The sequence below is a fragment of the Somniosus microcephalus genome, chromosome 7 (assembly GCF_052327205.1).
Source record: "Somniosus microcephalus isolate GS21.2 chromosome 7, FLI_Smic_1.0, whole genome shotgun sequence".
Classification (NCBI taxonomy): Eukaryota; Metazoa; Chordata; class Chondrichthyes; order Squaliformes; family Somniosidae; genus Somniosus; species Somniosus microcephalus.
The window spans coordinates 53,740,093-53,757,409 of NC_140993.1; positions in this window are offsets into that span (position 1 = coordinate 53,740,093).

The following is a 17,317-nucleotide window of genomic DNA, read 5'->3' on the forward strand; positions in this document are numbered from 1 at the left end:
ACTGATCCAGGAAACCATCTCGCATGCATTCCAAGAATTCGTCCTCCATACCATTAGTGGTAATTTGATTTGCCCAGTCAATATGTAGATTAAAGTCCCCCATGATTACCGTATTGCCCTTTTTATATGCACTTCTAATCTCTTGATTGGTACTGTGCCCTACATTACCACTACTGTTTGGTGGCCTATACACAACTCCCACCAATGGTTTCCGCCCTTTGCTGTTTCTTAGCTCCACCCAAACTGATTCCAGTTCTACATCACGATCTGCCAAGCCAAGATCTTTTATCTCTACCATACTGATCTCATTCCTTATTAACAGCGCTACGCCACATCCTTTTCCTTTTTGTCTGTCCTTCCTAAATGTTGAGTACCCTGGAACATTCAGTTCCCAGCTTTGGTTACCCTTCAACCATGTCTCTGTAATGGCAATTACATCATACCCATTTACTTCTATTGGTGCCATCAATTCATCCACCTTGTTGCGAATGCTACGTGCATTTAGATAAAGAGCCTTCAACTTTGCCTGTTTAATATTTTTCTGCACTTTGACCCTCTTTACTGTAGGCGTTTGTTTCTGCTCCCCACTAGTTTTACTGACTACTTTTCTAGCTTGCACTTCCAGCTTTGTTTCTCTCTGTTCTGGGCCCACACTTAGGCTCCCAGCCCCCTGAAAAACTAGTTTAAATCCTTCCCATCAGCACTAGCAAACCCCCCTGCGATATTGGTCCTGGTTCTGCCGAGGTGTAACCCGTCCAGCTTGTACAGGTCCCACCTTCCCTAGAATCGGTCCCAATGCCTCAGGAATTTAAATCCCTCCCTCCTACACCATCTCTCCAGCCACGCATTCATCTGGTCTATTCTCCTACTTCTGCTCTCGCTAGCACGAGGCTCTGGGAGTAATCCTGAGATTACTACCTTTGAGGTCCTGCTTTTTCATTTATTTCCTAGCTCCCTATATTCTGCTTGCAGGACCTCATCCTTCTTTCTACCTATGTCGTTGGTACCTATATAGTCCACAACATCTGGCTGTTCTTCCTCCCCCTTCAGAATGCCCTGCAGCCGCTCAGTGACATCCTTGAGCCTGGCACCAGGGAGGCAACATACCATCCTGGAATCACATCTGCGGCCACAGAAACATCTATCTGTTCCCCTTACGATAGAATCCCCTATCACTATTGCTCTCCCACTCTTTTCCCTCCCCTCCTGTGCAGCTGAGCCACTCGTAGTGCCACGGACTTGGCTCTTGCTGCATTCCCCTGAGAAACCATCTCCCCCAGCAGTACCCAAAATGGAAAATCTGTTGGAGAGGGAGGTGGAACCAGGGGACTCCTGCACTACCTTTCTAGTTATTTTACTCTGTCTGGCGGTCACCCATTCCCTTTCTGCCTGTGCACTTTACCTGTGGTGTGACCACCTCATTAAATGTGCTATCCACGAAGGTCTGAGCCTCGTGGATGCTCCACAGTGACTCCAGCCATAGCTCCAGCACTGAAATGCAGATTTCAAGTAGCTGCAGCTGGAGACACTTCCTGCGCTCGTGTTCGCCCTGGACACCAAAAGTGTCTCTAACTTCCCACATAGCACAGGAGAAGCACTCCACGCTGCTGAGCTGTCCTACCCTTAATTTACTCCCTTTACTTCCTCTAAATTAAAGAATATTAAATACACTAGGGACCTTACTTCACTTTAAACACTACTCACTCTAAACTAGAGACCTTACTTTTACTTTAACAACTGGACTGTCAAAATACTCACCAGGTCCTACTTACCAATCAGCTCCTTCCCTGGTTGTGACGTCACTTTAGCGGTTTTGCAGTTGTTGTTATTGTTTGGTTGCTCCCACTCTCGGACTCTTTCCTGGGTGTAAAGTAAGAACCAAATCCTGCAGAGTGAAAAGTTAGGGAAAGCAAAGGCGAAGCAAGGGAGCTCCTCCTTCCACTCCTCACCCACCTAACTCTCAGCACTCTGTGCAAACCGCACTCCAAGCCTGGATGTTGTCCAGGTCTTGCTGCCTGCGGGCATGGACTGCTTCATTATCTGAGGGATTGCGAATGGAACTGAACACTGTAACCATCAGCAAACATCCCCACTTCTGATCCTATAATAGAGGGCAGATTATTAATGAAACAGCTGAAGATAGCTGAGCCTAGAATGCTGCCCTGAGGAACTCTTGCACTGATGTCCTGGGGCTGAGATGATTAGCCTCCAATGACCACAACCATCTTTCTTTGCGCCAGGTATGATTCCTGCCACTGAAGAATGAGTTATGACAAACAACATATGATCAAGCCAAACCTTACATCAACTACAGATGGCACTATTTCAGGTTATGTTATTGAGAACCTTAGGGTGAAGGGCCAAATCCCATCGAGCAAGACACCACCAAAATCAAATAGAGCAGGAGAGAAGACAATCATGAAGAAATGATTAGATGACAAATTGGGTTTTGAGAACCTGCAAATTGCAAAAGTAAGAAAAGGTTAACAGAGGTAAAGAGGGGCAGAACTTTGAAGTTGTGGCAAAGGGCGAGTTGGAGAATGAGGATGCAGAATGGAGCATAGATGTGTAGGACAGTAAAAATAAATGAGAAAAACTCACTTAACCATGTTGGGAGAAATGGAATTTTCAGAGCAATGCTTTTATGTCCCTGATCATATTGGGGGAAAGGGGAAAGGTCCAGTCGATGATCTGAACCTTGTCTGACCCATCCTGGTTTTGGGCAGACAGTGCACAATGCTATCAGTTGGTGTGAGGGGGAAAAATAACATGTTGTGGAATACAAATTAAAAAGAATATCAAACCAGACCTCCAAACAAAACACACTGGAAAAAGCAATTGTAGTATTGCCAATCTAATCAAAGCATTGATAGCACTGAGTGGTACCAGGACACAAATATATTGAAGCATTCAGTAATATGAGCAGTCAGCATCTTGCTGCAATGTCTCGTTCAGCTACATCAATACAAAAGATTGGAAGCAATTGAGGAAACGTCCTTTAGCTTCTCCCTCTCTCTCTTAGCCTGGCTTTAGAAATATAACAAAACCCACTGAGAATCAATTCTGCAAGATCAAATCATTATTTTTTTACAAAATGTTACAGATTCCTCCCCATTGTTTTTCTCTCTTGCGCCACGTAACTTCTGCGACCAATCAGATACTGCCTCAGGCTTTCCCCAAAGCTCCATTATAGCCAATCGACTGCCAGAGAAAGAATTCCAGGCATTACCTTCCTTGTGCTGGCCCCCTCCCTCCGGTGATTTGGTGAGTGAAAGTATCATCCAGTGTGCGACTGAGCCATGCAAACCAAGATAGTCCCAAATTCAATCACTGTCTGTACTGACCCCCTGAGCCAGCTGTAAAGGGGCACCACAATTAACCACAACCCCCCTGGAGATCAATTGTGCTGCCCCTTTATATCTAGCCCAGTACAGACTGTGGAGTGGAAACCTCTTATCAATATCCTGCTCCTGATCCATTTTGTTTTATGCAGCAAGTTGTTATGATCTGGAATGCACTGCCTGAAACGGTGCTGGAAACAGATTCAATAGTAACTTTCAAAAGGGAATTGGATAAATACTTGAAAAGGAATAATTTGTGGGGCTATGGGGAAGGAGCAGCGGGAGTGGGGCTAATTGGATAGCTTTTTCAAAGAGCCGGCACTGGCCAACTAGCCTCCTTCTGGAGGGTTAATAACCTTGTAGTAAAGGGGCCTTTAGTGAAGAGTGACCATAATATGATAGAATTTTATATTGAGTTTGAAAGTGATTTAGTTAAATCCAAAACTAGGGTCTTAAATCTAAACAAAGCAAACTATGTAGGTATGAGGGGCGAGTTGGCAAAGGTAAATTGAGAAACTACATCAAAAGGAATGACGGTAGACAAGCAATGGCTAGAATTTAAAGAATGAATACATAATTTACAACAAATATACATTCCTTTAAGACACAAAAACCCACAGGAAAAGTGGTCCAAAAGATTAGCGAAAGTAAAGGGGATCCTTTACAGGTTGAGACAGGAGAAATTATAATGGGGAATAAGGAAATGGCAGAGAAATTAAACAAATTCTTTGTATCTGTCTTCGTGGAAGAAGATGCAAAAAACTTCCCAGAAATACAGGCATTAGTGAGAATGAGGAAAGTACTGGAGAAATTAATGGGACTGAAAGCTGATAAATCCCCTGGACCTAATGGCCTACATCCTAGGGTTTTGAAAGAGGCAGCTATAGAGATAGTGGATGCATTGATTGTCATTTTCCAAAATTCCATAGATTCTAGAATGGTTCCCACAGATTGGAAGGTAGCAAATGTAACCCCACCATTTAAGAAAGAAGGGAGAGAGAAAACGGGGAACTACAGACCAGTTAGCATGACATCAGTTGTAGGGAAAACGTTACAATCTATTATTAAGGATGTGGTAACAGGGCACTTAGAAAATAATAATAGGATTGGGCAGAGTCAACACGGATTTATGAAAGGGAAATCATGTTTGATGAATCTGTTAGAGTTTTTTGAGATTGTAACTAGCAGAATAGATAAGGGGGAACCAGTGGATGTGGTGTATTTGGATTTTCAGAAGGCATTCAATAAGGTGCCACACAAGAGGTTAGAGCTCATGGTATTGGGAGTAATATACTAGCATGGATTGAGGATTGGTTAACAGACAGACAACAGAGAATAGGAATAAACGGGTCATTTTCAGGTTGGCAGGCTGTAACTACTGGGGTACCGCAAGGATCAGTGCTTGGGCCTCAGCTATTCACAATCTACATCAATGATTTGGATGAGGGGACCAAATGTAATATATCCAAGTTTGCTGATGATGCAAAGCTGGCTGGGAATGTAAGTTGTGAGGAGGATGCAAAGAGGCTTCAAGGGGATATAGACAAGCTAAGAGAGTGGGCAAGAACATGGCAATGGAATATAATGTGGAGATATGTGAAGTTATCCACTTTGGTAGGAAACATAGAAACATAGAAGATAGGAGCAGGAGTAGGCCATTCGGCCCCTCGAGCCTGCTCTGCCATTCAATGAGATCATGGCTGATCATTCAAATTCAGTACCCTGTCCCTGAACGGTGGCATAGTGGTTAGCACTGTTGCCTCACAGCGCCAGGGACCCGGGTTCGAATCCGGCCTCGGGTGACTGTCTGTGTGGAGTTTGCACATTCTCCCCGTGTTTGCGTGGGTTTCCTCCGGGTGCTCCGGTTTCCTCCCACAGTCCAAAGATGTGCGGGTTAGGTTGATTGGCCATGATAAAAAAATTGGCCCTTAGTGTTAGGGGGGATTAAATATGTGGGGTTACGGGGTTACGGGGATAGGGCTTGGGTGGGATGGCTGTCAGTATAGGGACCGGGTGCTAGGGTTTGGATGATCAGCCATGATCTCGTTGAATGGCAGAGCAGGCTCGAGGGGCCGAATGGCCTACTCCTGCTCCTATCTTCTATGTTTCTATGTTTCCTACCAAAGTGGATAACTTCACATATCTCCACATTATATTCCATTGCCATGTTCTTGCCCACTCTCTTTGCTTGTCTGTATCCCCTTGAAGCCTCTTTGCATCCTCCTCACAACTTACATTCCCAGCCAGCTTTGTATCATCAGCAAACTTGGATATATTACATTTGGTCCCCTCATCCAAATCATTGATGTAGATTGTGAATAGCTGAGGCCCAAGCACTGATCCTTGCGGTACCTCACTAGTTACAGCCTGCCAACCTGAAAATGACCAGAAAAGGAGAGTATTTTTTAAATGGCGAGAGATTGGGAAATGTTGGTGTTCAGGGGGATCTGGGTGTCCTTGTACACGAATCACTGAAAGTTAACATGCAGATACAGCAAGCAATTAAGAAAGCAAATCGTATATTGGCCTTTATTACAAGGGGATCTGGGTGCAAGAATAAAGACGTCTTACTGCAATTATATAGGGCCCAAGTGAGACCACACCTGGAGTATTGTGTACAGTTTTGGTCTCCTTACCTAAGGAAGGATATGCTTGCCATAAAGGAAGTGCAACGAAGGTTCACCAGACTGATTCCTGGGATGGAGGATTGTCCTCTGAGGACAGATTGAGTAGACTAGGCCTATATCCTCTGGAGTTTAGAAGAATGAGAGGCGATTTCATTGAAACATACAAAATTCTTACAGGGCTTGACAGGGTAGATGCAGGGAAATGGGGGGAGGTGGGGGGGGAGGTGGTGGGAGGAGGCCGGTAGGGGGGGAAGGTGGCGAGGACGGGATTAAGCCCAGTCAATTAGCCGAATGATGCTCACTTTTGAGGCTCACACTTGAACAACGGCTGCTTGGGTGATGTATCTGTTGAGGTGGTGTATTGCCAGCACCCACGGAAACACTACCATCAAGAAAGGAGGAAGGAAAATTGGGCTGGAGGAAAATTAAATATGAACACAACTCAGTAGGATGTTATAACTGTATTTCATGGGTTTGCATTTGTGTTTTATTGTAATAGCTAATCTGTTGCTAAGTGAACCAAGTTAATTTAGGATTGTCCAGCCACAGTTCAATCATCAGCAGGAATGCAACACATTGGTTGATGCAGGATGTGACATCTTGGCTCATCTCATCTCATATCAAGGACTGACAACACAATTTGAATATGTAACTAAAAAACTTTTTGTTTCATTATTTCTAAACAGACAAAAAAAAATACACATGCCAGCTTAACCATCACAAACAATAATTAGATGTTAACCACTGCTCCCATTTTCTCGGACAGCCGACGGGGTGGTTCACACCCCTGAGGTCTACCCACCATTCCCTGCCACCTCCCTGGGCCTTGGCAACCCTCTCCTCTTTCTCAGATCTCAATGCTTCCCTACCCCTCTGTTATCCTGCTGTTACCATTTACACCTCCTCTTTTGTTTCTTTGCTTGTACCCTTTTGCCTTGTACCATCATCACTTTTGACATTTAATCATTCCTGCCCTCCACCATATCGCAGACCTTTTTCTTTGTTCTTTCCTCCCCTCCTTCCCCCCATCTCCCCCCCCCACCTAACCCCCCCCCCCCCCGCCATTACCCTGGCTTCTGTACTTGCTTAAAAATTGTTAATCTACAACATCTTCCAGTTTTGAGCATCGGTAACTCTGTGTCCCTCTCCACAAAGGCTGCCTGACCTGGTCAGGGGTCCTTTAGGGAAGAGTGACCATAACATGATAGAATTCTTCATTAAGATGGAAAATGAAGTAGTCCAATCGAAACAAGGGTCCTAAACCTAAACAAAGGAAATTACAAAGGTATGAGGAGGGAGTTGGCTATGATAGATTGGGGAGCTTCATGAAAAGGCATGACGGTGGATAGGCAATGGCTAACATTTAAGGAACGAATGCATGAATTGCAACAGGTGTACATTCCTTTCTGGCGCAAAAACACAAAAGGAAAAGCGGCCCAACCATGGCTAACAACAGAAATTGAGGATTGTATTCTCTCTCTTAGGCAGTCCCTCAGAACTGAGGATGACTTGCTTCTACATTAAATATGAGTTCTCAGGTGACTGATGAGTCCAATGCGGGACCTACAGTCTCTGTCACAGGTGGGACAGATGGTGGTTGAAGGGGCGGGTGGGTGGGGTGCTTGGGTTGATGTGTGCTCCTTGCATTGCTTGCGCTTGGCTTCCGCCTGCTCCCAACGAAGAGACTCGAGGTGTTCGGCAACTTCCCGGATGCTTCTCCTCCATTTTGTGCGGTCTTGGGCCAGGGATTCCCAGGTGTCGGTGGGGATGTTGCACTTTTTCAAGGAGGCTTTGAGGGTGTGCTCTGCCCACCTGGGGCTCTCTTGCCGTGTCGGAGCTCCGAGTAGAGCGCTTGTTTTGGGAGCCTCGTATTGGGCATACAGACGATGTGACCCGTCCATCGGAGCTGATCGAGCGTGGTCAAAGCTTCGATGCTGGGGATGTTGGCCTGAGCGAGAACACTGATGTTGATGCGCCTATCCTGCCAATGGATTTGCAGGATCCTGCCGAGGCAGCATTGGTGGTACCTCTCCAGTGCTTTGAGGTGCCTGCTGTACATGGTCCATGTCTCTGAGGCATACAGGAGGGCGGGTATCACTACTGCTCTGTAGACCATGAGCTTGGTGCCGGGTTTGAGGTCCTGGTCTTCAAACACTCTCTTCCTCAGGTGAACGAAGGCTGCACTGACACACTGAAGCCGGTGTTAGACTTCATCATCGACGTCTGCCCTTGCTGACAGTAGGCTCCCGTGGTATGGAAAGTGGTCAACGTTGTCCAAGGCCTTGTCATGGATTTTGATAATCGAGGGGATAGATTGGGGAGCTTCATTAAAAGGCATGGTGGATAGGCAATGGCTAACATTTAATGAATGAATGCATGAATTGCAACAGTTATACATTCCTTTCTGGCGCAAAAACACAAAAGGAAAAGCGGCCCAACCATGGCTAACAAAAGAAATTAAGTGTAGTATTAGATCCAAAGAGGAATCATATAAAGTTGCCAGAAAAAGTAGCAAGCCTGAGGATAGGGAGCAGTTTAGAATTCAGCAAAAAAGGACCAAGAGATTGATTAAGAGGGGAAAAATAGAGCATGAGAGTAAACTTTCAAGGAACATAAAAGCGGACTGTAAAAGCTTCTACAAGTATGTAAAAAGAAAACAATTCATGAAGACAAATGTAGGTCCCTTACAGTCAGAAACGGGAGAATTTATAATGGGGAACAAGGAAATGGCAGAGCAATTAAACAAATACTTGGGTTCTGTCTTCACGGTAAAGGACACAAATAACTTCCCAGAAATGCTAAGAAACCAAGGGTCTAGTGAGAAGGAATAATTAAAGGATATTAGTGTTAGTAAAAAAATAGTGCTGGAGAAATTAATGGGATTGAAAGCTGATAAATCCCCAGGGCTTGATAACCTGCATCCCAGAGTACTAAAAGAGGTAGCCATGGAAATAGTGGATGCATTGGTTGTCATCTTCCAAAATTCTGTAGATTATGGAACAGTTCCTGCAGATTGGAGGGTGGCAAATGTAACCCCACTATTTAAAAAAGGAGGGAGAGAGAAAACAGGGAACTACAGACCGGTTAGCCTTACATCAGTAGTAGGGAAAATGCTAGAGTCTATTATAAAGGGTGTGATAATAGGATACTTAAAAAATATCAATGGGATTAGACAAAGTCAACATGGATTTATGAAAGGGAAATCATGTTTGACAAACCTACTGGAGTTTTTTGAAGATGTAACTGGTCGAATAGATAAGGGAGAACTAGTGGATGTGGTGTATTTGGATTTTCAGAAGGCCTTTGATAAAGTCCCACATAAGAGGTTAGTATGCAAAATTAAAGCACATGGGATTGGGGGTAATATACTGGCATGGATTGAAAATTGGTTAACAGACAGGAAGCAGAGAGTAGGAATAAATGGGTCTTTTTCGGGGTGGCAGGCAGTGGCTAGTGGGGTACCGCAGGGATTAGTGCTTGGGCCCCAGCTATTCACAATATATATCAATGATTTGGATGAGGGAACCAAGTGTAATATTTCCAAGTTTGCTGACGACACAAAACTAGGTGGGATTGTGAGTTGTGAGGAGGATACAAAGAGGCTTCAAGGTGATTTAGACAAGTTGAGTGAGTGGGCAAATATATGGCAGATGCAGTATAGCGTGGATAAATGTCAAGTTATCCACTTCGGTAGGAAAACAGAAATGCAGAGTATTATGGTGATAGATTGGGAAATGTTGATGTACAAAGGGACCTGGGTGTCCTTGTACACCAGTCACTGAAAGCAAACGTGTAGGTACAGCAAGCAGTTAGGAAGGCAAATGGTACGTTGGCCTTCATTGCAAGAAGATTTGGGTACAGGAGCAAGGATGTCTTACTACAGTTATACAGGGCCTTGGTGAGAACATAAGAACATAAGAAATAGGAGCAGGAGTAGGCCAATCGGCCCCTCGAGCCTGCCCCACCATTCAATAAGATCATGGCTGATCTGATCCTAACCTCAAATCTTCTATCACTCTGAATCCACCCGAACCCATGTGATCTCCCGGGAGAGGCGAAAAACCAGATAAAGACCCAATGGCCAATTTGGGAGAAAAAAATCTGGGAAATTCCTCTCCGACCCATCTAGGCGATCGAAATTCTTCCAGGAGATCACTCTGTCCCTATATTTTCTACAGTACTTACCTTCTGTAAAGGCGATCTCCACCCCAGCCAGGAACAGGAATAAAACCATCTCCTGAAATCTAACACAGAATTAGAACACAGTAGGAGCAGAACCAAGCTACACGGCCCCTGGGCCCACTCCACTACCCACAGGGCCATGACCATTCCCAACCTAGACTCATGTCCAATTTCCTGCCCGCTCCCCGTAACCCTTAATTCCCTTTACTTCTAGGAAACTATCTATTTCTGTTTTAAATTTATTTAATGATGTAGCTTCCACAGCTTTCTGGGGCAGCAAATTCCACAAACCTACCACCCTCTGAGTGAAGAAGTTTCTCCTCATCTCAGCTTTGAAAGAGCAGCCCCTTATTTTAAGATCATGCCCCCTAGTTCTAGTTTCACCCATCATTGGGAACATCCTCACCGCATCCACCCGATCAAGCCCCTTCACAATCTTATATGTTTCAATAAGATCGCCTCTCATTCTTCTGAACTCCAATGAGTAGAGTCCCAATCTACTCAACCTCTCCTCATATGACCACCCCCTCATCCCCGGGATTAACCGAGTGAACCTTCGTTGTACTGACTCGAGAGCAAGTATGTCTTTTCTTAAGTATGGACACCAAAACTGTATGCAGTATTCCAGGTGCGGTCTCACCAATACCTTGTACAACTGCAGCAATACCTCCCTGTTTTTATATTCCATCCCCCTAGCAATAAAAGCCAACATTCCATTGGCCTTCTTGATCACTTGCTGCACCTGCATACTAACTTTTTGAGTTTCATGCACCAGGACCCCCAGATCCCTTTGAACTACAGTACTTTCCAGTTTCTTGCCATTAAGATAATAACTTGCTCTATGATTTTTCCTGCCAAAGTGCATAACCTCACACTTTCCAGTATTGTATTCCATCTGCCAAATCTCTGCCCACTTACTTAGCCTGTCTATGTCCCTTTGCAGGTTTTTTATGTCCTCCTCACTCACTACTTTCCGTCCCATCTTTGTATCATCTGCAAACTTTGATATGTTACACTCGGTCCCCTCCTCCAAATCGTTAATGTAGATTGTAAAGAGTTGGGGACCCAGCACTGACCCCTGCGGAACACCACTAGTTACTGGTTGCCAATCTGAGAACGAACCATTTATCCCAACTCTCTGCTTTCTGTTAGAGAGCCAATTCTCCACCCACGCCAGAATATTACCCCCAATCCCGTGATTTTTTATCTTAAGCAGTAATCTGGAGTACTGTGTGCAGTTTTGGTCTCCTTACCTAGGAAAGGATATACTTGCCATAGAGGGAGTGCAGCGAAGGTTCACCAGACTGATTCCTGGGATGGCAGGACTGTCATATGAGGAAAGATTGGGTCGACGAGGCCTGTATTCACTAGAGTTTAGAAGAATGAGAGTGGATCTCATTGAAACATATAAAATTCTGACAGGGCTAGACAGACTGTATGCAGGGAGGATGTTTCCCCTGGCTCGAGGGTCTAGAACGAGGGGTCACAGTCTCAGGATATGGGGTAGGACATTTAGGACTGAGATGAGGAGAAATTTCTTCACTCAGAGGGTGGTGAAACTGTGGAATTCTCTACCACAGAAGGATGTGGAGGCCAAGTCACTGAATATATTTAAGAAGGAGATAGATAGATTTTTGATGCAAAAGGCATCAAGGGGTATGGGGAGAGAGCGGGAATATGGTACTGAGATAGAGGATCAGCCATGATCATATTGAATGGTGGAGCAGGCTCAAAGGGCCGAATGGCCTACTCCTGCTCCTATTTTTCTATATTTCTATGTCACAGCATTTTCTTCTTTTAATTCAGAGATCCACAGTGTTTTGCATTTGTTTTATCACCAACTGTTAGATCCGTGGGTCAGTGGATAAATAATCACACGGATGCTGTACATTAACAAATAACAGGTCTTTACTGGAGGAGGTAATCTCTAGACTGGGGTACAGAGGCATGCGCACAGCTTATATACCGGTGTGGTCACTGCCGGTACTACAGTATACAGGAGCTGTAAAAAGTAGTTCTGATTTAAAGGCACATACACTACAATTCCTCCCTTTTTAGATTAATAATACCCCCTTAATATTCAAATAACAATTACATTTTTACATGTACATTCAATAACAAAAGTCCATTTATAGATTCAGTCTTTGGGGCGGCTTCCTGACCCTTTCGGGAGAGCGCCTTTCCAGAGGTTCTTGTTCTTGGTGCAGAGGCGATTCTGACCCCTTTTCATCGGGTAGTTCATCGGGTTCCACTGCTACTGGGTCTGAAGTAGATGCTACCGGTATGTCGGGTTCATCCCCAGGTACTCGAGACATGGGGTTGGCGCATTCCTGTGATGCTAAGATCTGATCAACGTGGCGTCTCACAATGTTCTCCCCGACATCCATGGTGTACATTAATGGCCCCTGCCTTGTACATATCGTTCCGGGTTGCCACTTCTCTGTTCGATAGTCCCGGGCCAAGACTGGTTGCCCTACATTGAAGCTCCTTGTCGGCTTCGCGTTGATGTGCTGGAATTGTTTGTCCTCAACATTTCTTCGCACATTTGGCCTGAGCAAGTCCAGACGAAATCTCAACCTTCGGTTAAAGAACATCATGGCCAGGGTCTGGTTGGTAACTGCATGTGTCGCGTTTCGGTATGCTAATAAGAAATTGTCCATCTTATGCTGTAGTGGAATTTCCTCGTCGCACATGGCCTTTATCGCCTTCTTAAAGGTTTGTACGAACCTCTCAGCCAATCCATTGGTGGCTGGATGATACGGGGCGGATGTGTAATGCCTCACCCCATTCCTTTTCATGAATTTTTGGAACTCGTCGGACACAAACTGGTCCATTATCAGAGCAGATCTGCTCTGGCAACCCGTTTCTGGCAAATATGGTCCGTAGGACTGCAATCGTTTTCTCTGTAGTGGTTGAAGACATCTTTATCACCTCAGGCCACTTTGGATGAGCATCCACTGCTATTAAGAACATTGAGTCCATGAATGGACCAGCGAAATCAATGTGCACCCGTTGCCATGGAGAGGAGGGCCACTCCCATGGGTGTAGAGGGGCATGTGGTGGTGCATTTTGGACCTTCTGGCATCCTAAGCAGCTCTTCGTTAGGTCTTCGATTTGTTGATCGATTCCCGGCCACCACACATAAGCCCTAGCAAGGCTTTTCATTTTCACTCCCCCCAGATGACCTTCATGTAGCTCATTTAGCACTCTCTCCCTTAACTTGGGTGGAATCACCACTCTGGCTCCACACATCACTGTCCCCTGGCATACTGACAGCTGTTCTCTTCTGGATGAGAATGCTGGCAACAGTGAGTCGCCATGTGTTGGCCATCCCCTCACCGTCAATTCATATACCCGTGACAGCGTCGGATCATTGCGGGTCTCCTTCTCTATATCCGCGTTTGTTACTGGCAATCGTTCAATTGTCGACGAATAAAATATCTCGATAGGGTCCACTGCGGGTGCTTCCTCCACCGTAGGCAGTGGCAGGCGCGATAGCCCATCAGCGTTCCCATGCTGTTTCGTGCCTTTATATTCTATTTCATATTAATTCGCCCCTAGAAACAGGGACCATCTTTGTAACCGCTGTGCAGTCATTACTGGCATGCCCTTCTTAGGATTAAACAAGTGGTTGGTGGTCAGTCAGCAAGGTGAACTTCTGCCCATGCAGATAGTGGTTGAATTTTTTTACTCCTCATACTAGGCTGAGGGCCTCCCTGTCAATCTGGGCGTAGTTGTGCTCGGCTGAGGTTAGTGACCGAGATGCAAAGGCTACTGGCCTCTCCAACCCATCTGGGAATTTGTGCGACAGCACCGCTCCAATGCCATAGGGTGATGCATCACATGCCAAATGAATTGGTAGTGCTGGGTTGAAATGGGCCAACACCTCTTTTGATGTGATCAATTCTTTACACTTCTGGAAAGCTCGTCTACGTTCGTCATCCCACTTCCATGGTACCCCTGTTTGCAGTAGGGTGTTCAGCGGGTGTAGTACCGCAGACAAATTTGGTAAGAACTTGTGGTAATAGTTTACCAGCCCGAGAAACGACCTCAGTTGTGGCACATTTTCCGGTGCTGGAGCCTTGACTACTGCCTCAATCTTGTCAGGGGACTTATGTAAACCCTCTTCATCAATGACGTGGCTGCAATACGAGATCTGTTTCTGGAAAAACTCGCACTTGTGGCGATTAGCTCGTAGCCCATATTCCTTTAATCTGGCGAGCACCTTCTCCAAGTTAGTGAGGTGATCACCGTCATTTTCGCCCGTGACCAAGATGTCGTCCAAATAACACTGGGTCCCTGGAATCCCTTGCAGGACCTGATCCATCGCCCTTTGCCAGATACCCGGAGCTAAGGCTACTCCAAACACCAGTCGGTTGTATTGATAGAGACCTTTATGGGTGTTGATCGTAAGGTAATGTTTCAAAGCTTCTTCTACCTCCATTTGCAAGTACGCCTGGGCTAGGTCAATTTTGGTGAAGCGTTTACCACCAGATAGCGAGGCGAAAATATCCTCAATTCGTGGAAGCGGATATTGCACCGTGTGAAGGACTGGGTTTACTGTCACCTTAAAATCCCCACAGAGGCGGACCTTCTTTGGTTCCTCAGGCGTATTACTCAACGACCTCTTCATTACAGGAATGATGGGTGTAGCCCACTCGCTCCAGTCCACTTTGGACAGTACTCCTGAACGTTCCAACCCTTCCAGCTCTGCTTCAACCGCTGGTCTGATCGCATAAGGCACTGGTCTGGCCTTCAGAAACTTTGGGCTTGCATTTTCTTCTTTTTTAATTGTTGCTGTTATTCCTTTTAGTGTTCCTAGTCCCTCCTGGAACACTTCTTTTGCGTCAGTTAGCATTTTTGACAGTCGTCCAGGTGTGACGTCGTCATCCTTTTTGGCCTCAACCTTCAGTGCCTGTATGGAATGCCAATCTAATTGTATCTTTCGGATCCATTCACGTCCTAGCAGTGGTCGTCCTCCATTTGGCAATACATATATATCCATTTTAGGTATTTCCTGACCTTTATATGTCACTTTCACCCTTATTTTCCCTTTGGGGTAGACTTTTTGCCCCGTATACATCTTCAAGACAATCTCTGTAGCTTTCAAGGGTATGTGTGAAAATAGCCGCTTGTAGTCTCTTTGATTTATAACTGTTAGAGCTGACCCTGTGTCCAATTCCATTTCCACTTGGACTCCGTCTATCTTGAGTGTAACCCAGATAGTCTGGTGATCCTCCATTTCGGTTACATTATGTAGTTTCAGACAACCCAGCTCCTTGCTTCTGGAGTCTGTGTCACTTTTTTGTTCGTCTGAACCACTGTCCATCACCTGGTGTACCTTTTTGTACTTCTCCTGTGGAGATTTCTTACTGTTGGTTTTCTTCCCAGACCTGCAGACTCTTGCTATGTGTCCTGCTTTCCCACACTGTCTGCACACTTGGTCCTTGAACCAACAATCATTCTGGTCATGTGTTGTTCTGCCGCAGCGATAGCACTTCCCTGTTCCATAGGTCATTTCGTTGGTGCCATATTCTTGCGGTCTCTGTTGTATCTCTGCAGCGCCCCGTGCAGCTGCTTCGTGTGATACTGCCATACTGAAAGCTTTGTCCAGCGTAAGGTCCTTTTCTGATAGAAGCCATTTCTGGGTTCCTTCACTTTGTAGCCCACACACAAACTTATCCCTTAACGTGTCTGCTAGTCCTGCTCCAAACTGGCAGTATTTCGATAGCTTGCGCAGTTCCATTAGATACTCAGCATTGCTTTCGTCTTTGTGTTGGTTCCTTTTATGGAACTTAAATCGTTCTGATATCAGCAGTGGTCTGGGGTTTAAGTGGTCCTGTAGGATTTCTACTATGCTTTCAAAATTCTTGTTTACCGGCTTCTCTGGAGTTATTAGATTTCGCAGTAACCCATAAGTTTTTGCACCCATGGAATTTAACAGAACCAGTGCTTTATTAGCATCTGGCACTTCATTCGCCCTGCAGTACACCTCAATACGTTCCACATATGTCGCCCAATCTTCGACTTCACTGTCGAACGTAGAGATACTGCCACTCTTCGGCATCCTTGGTTGTGCATTAACTATCACCAATGGTGCCTCCCGTGCTTCCCCTTCTTCTCCGCTGGCACAAAATGGCGTCTCCCGCGCTTTCCTTCCTTCCCGCGCTCGCCCGTCTTCTCCGCTGCGGCTTCGCAAAATGGCATCTCCCGCGCTCTTCCTTCTTCTCCGTGGCTCAATGGCGCCTCCCGCGCTCTCCCTGCTTCTCCGCGGCTCAATGGCATCTCCCGCGCTCTCCCTGCTTCTCCGCGGCTCAATGGCGTCTCCCCTTGCTTCGCCCGGCGGACCCTGCTCAGCCCGTGATCCCTGGCTGTGCTCTGCGCGTTCTTCTCCTGATATTTGTCGACGCCGCTCAGTCTAGAACCCGGCTGTTTCTTACCCTCTCTCTGTCCGGTTTGCAGTATTTTCCCTCGATGCCGCTCAGTGATCAACCCCCGGCTGCGCCCTGCTCTCTTCACCCTCTTTCTTACCCCGTCGACACTGCTCGGCTCTCTCTCTCTGCCGTCGGTTGGCTCCAGCCGCCGCTGCTCGGGAAGGGTCTGCTCTGGACCTGTCGTCGGTCTCTTACTGCTCGTTGTGGCTGGGGAACCAAGCCTGGCTCGCCACAGCCTCCCCAGCGAAGTTGGATCTCTGCCTGACTGCTGGGCGGTTGCTCGCGGTCGACGCCCATGTTCCTGGACTCGACTATTTTTTTTATTTTTTATGTTGCAGGTAGATTTGCATCGACACTCGTCGCCACTGTTAGATCCGTGGGTCAGTGGATAAATAGTCACACGGATGCTGTACATTAACAAATAACAGGTCTTTACTGGAGGAGGGTAATCTCTAGACTGGGGTACAGAGGCATGCGCACAGCTTATATACCGGTGTGGTCACTGCTGGTACTACAGTATACAGGAGCTGTAAAAAGTAGTTCTGACTTAAAGGCACATACAATTCAATTCAATTCAATTCAATTCATTTCAATTCAAATCGCTTTATTGGCATGACAAGTTACATCTTATGTTGCCAAAGCATCGGAAAACATTCATGTTTGTTCACAAAAATACAGATCTATCCATACAGTATATAAACAGATATATCCCTGAGTGTATAAATGTATACTT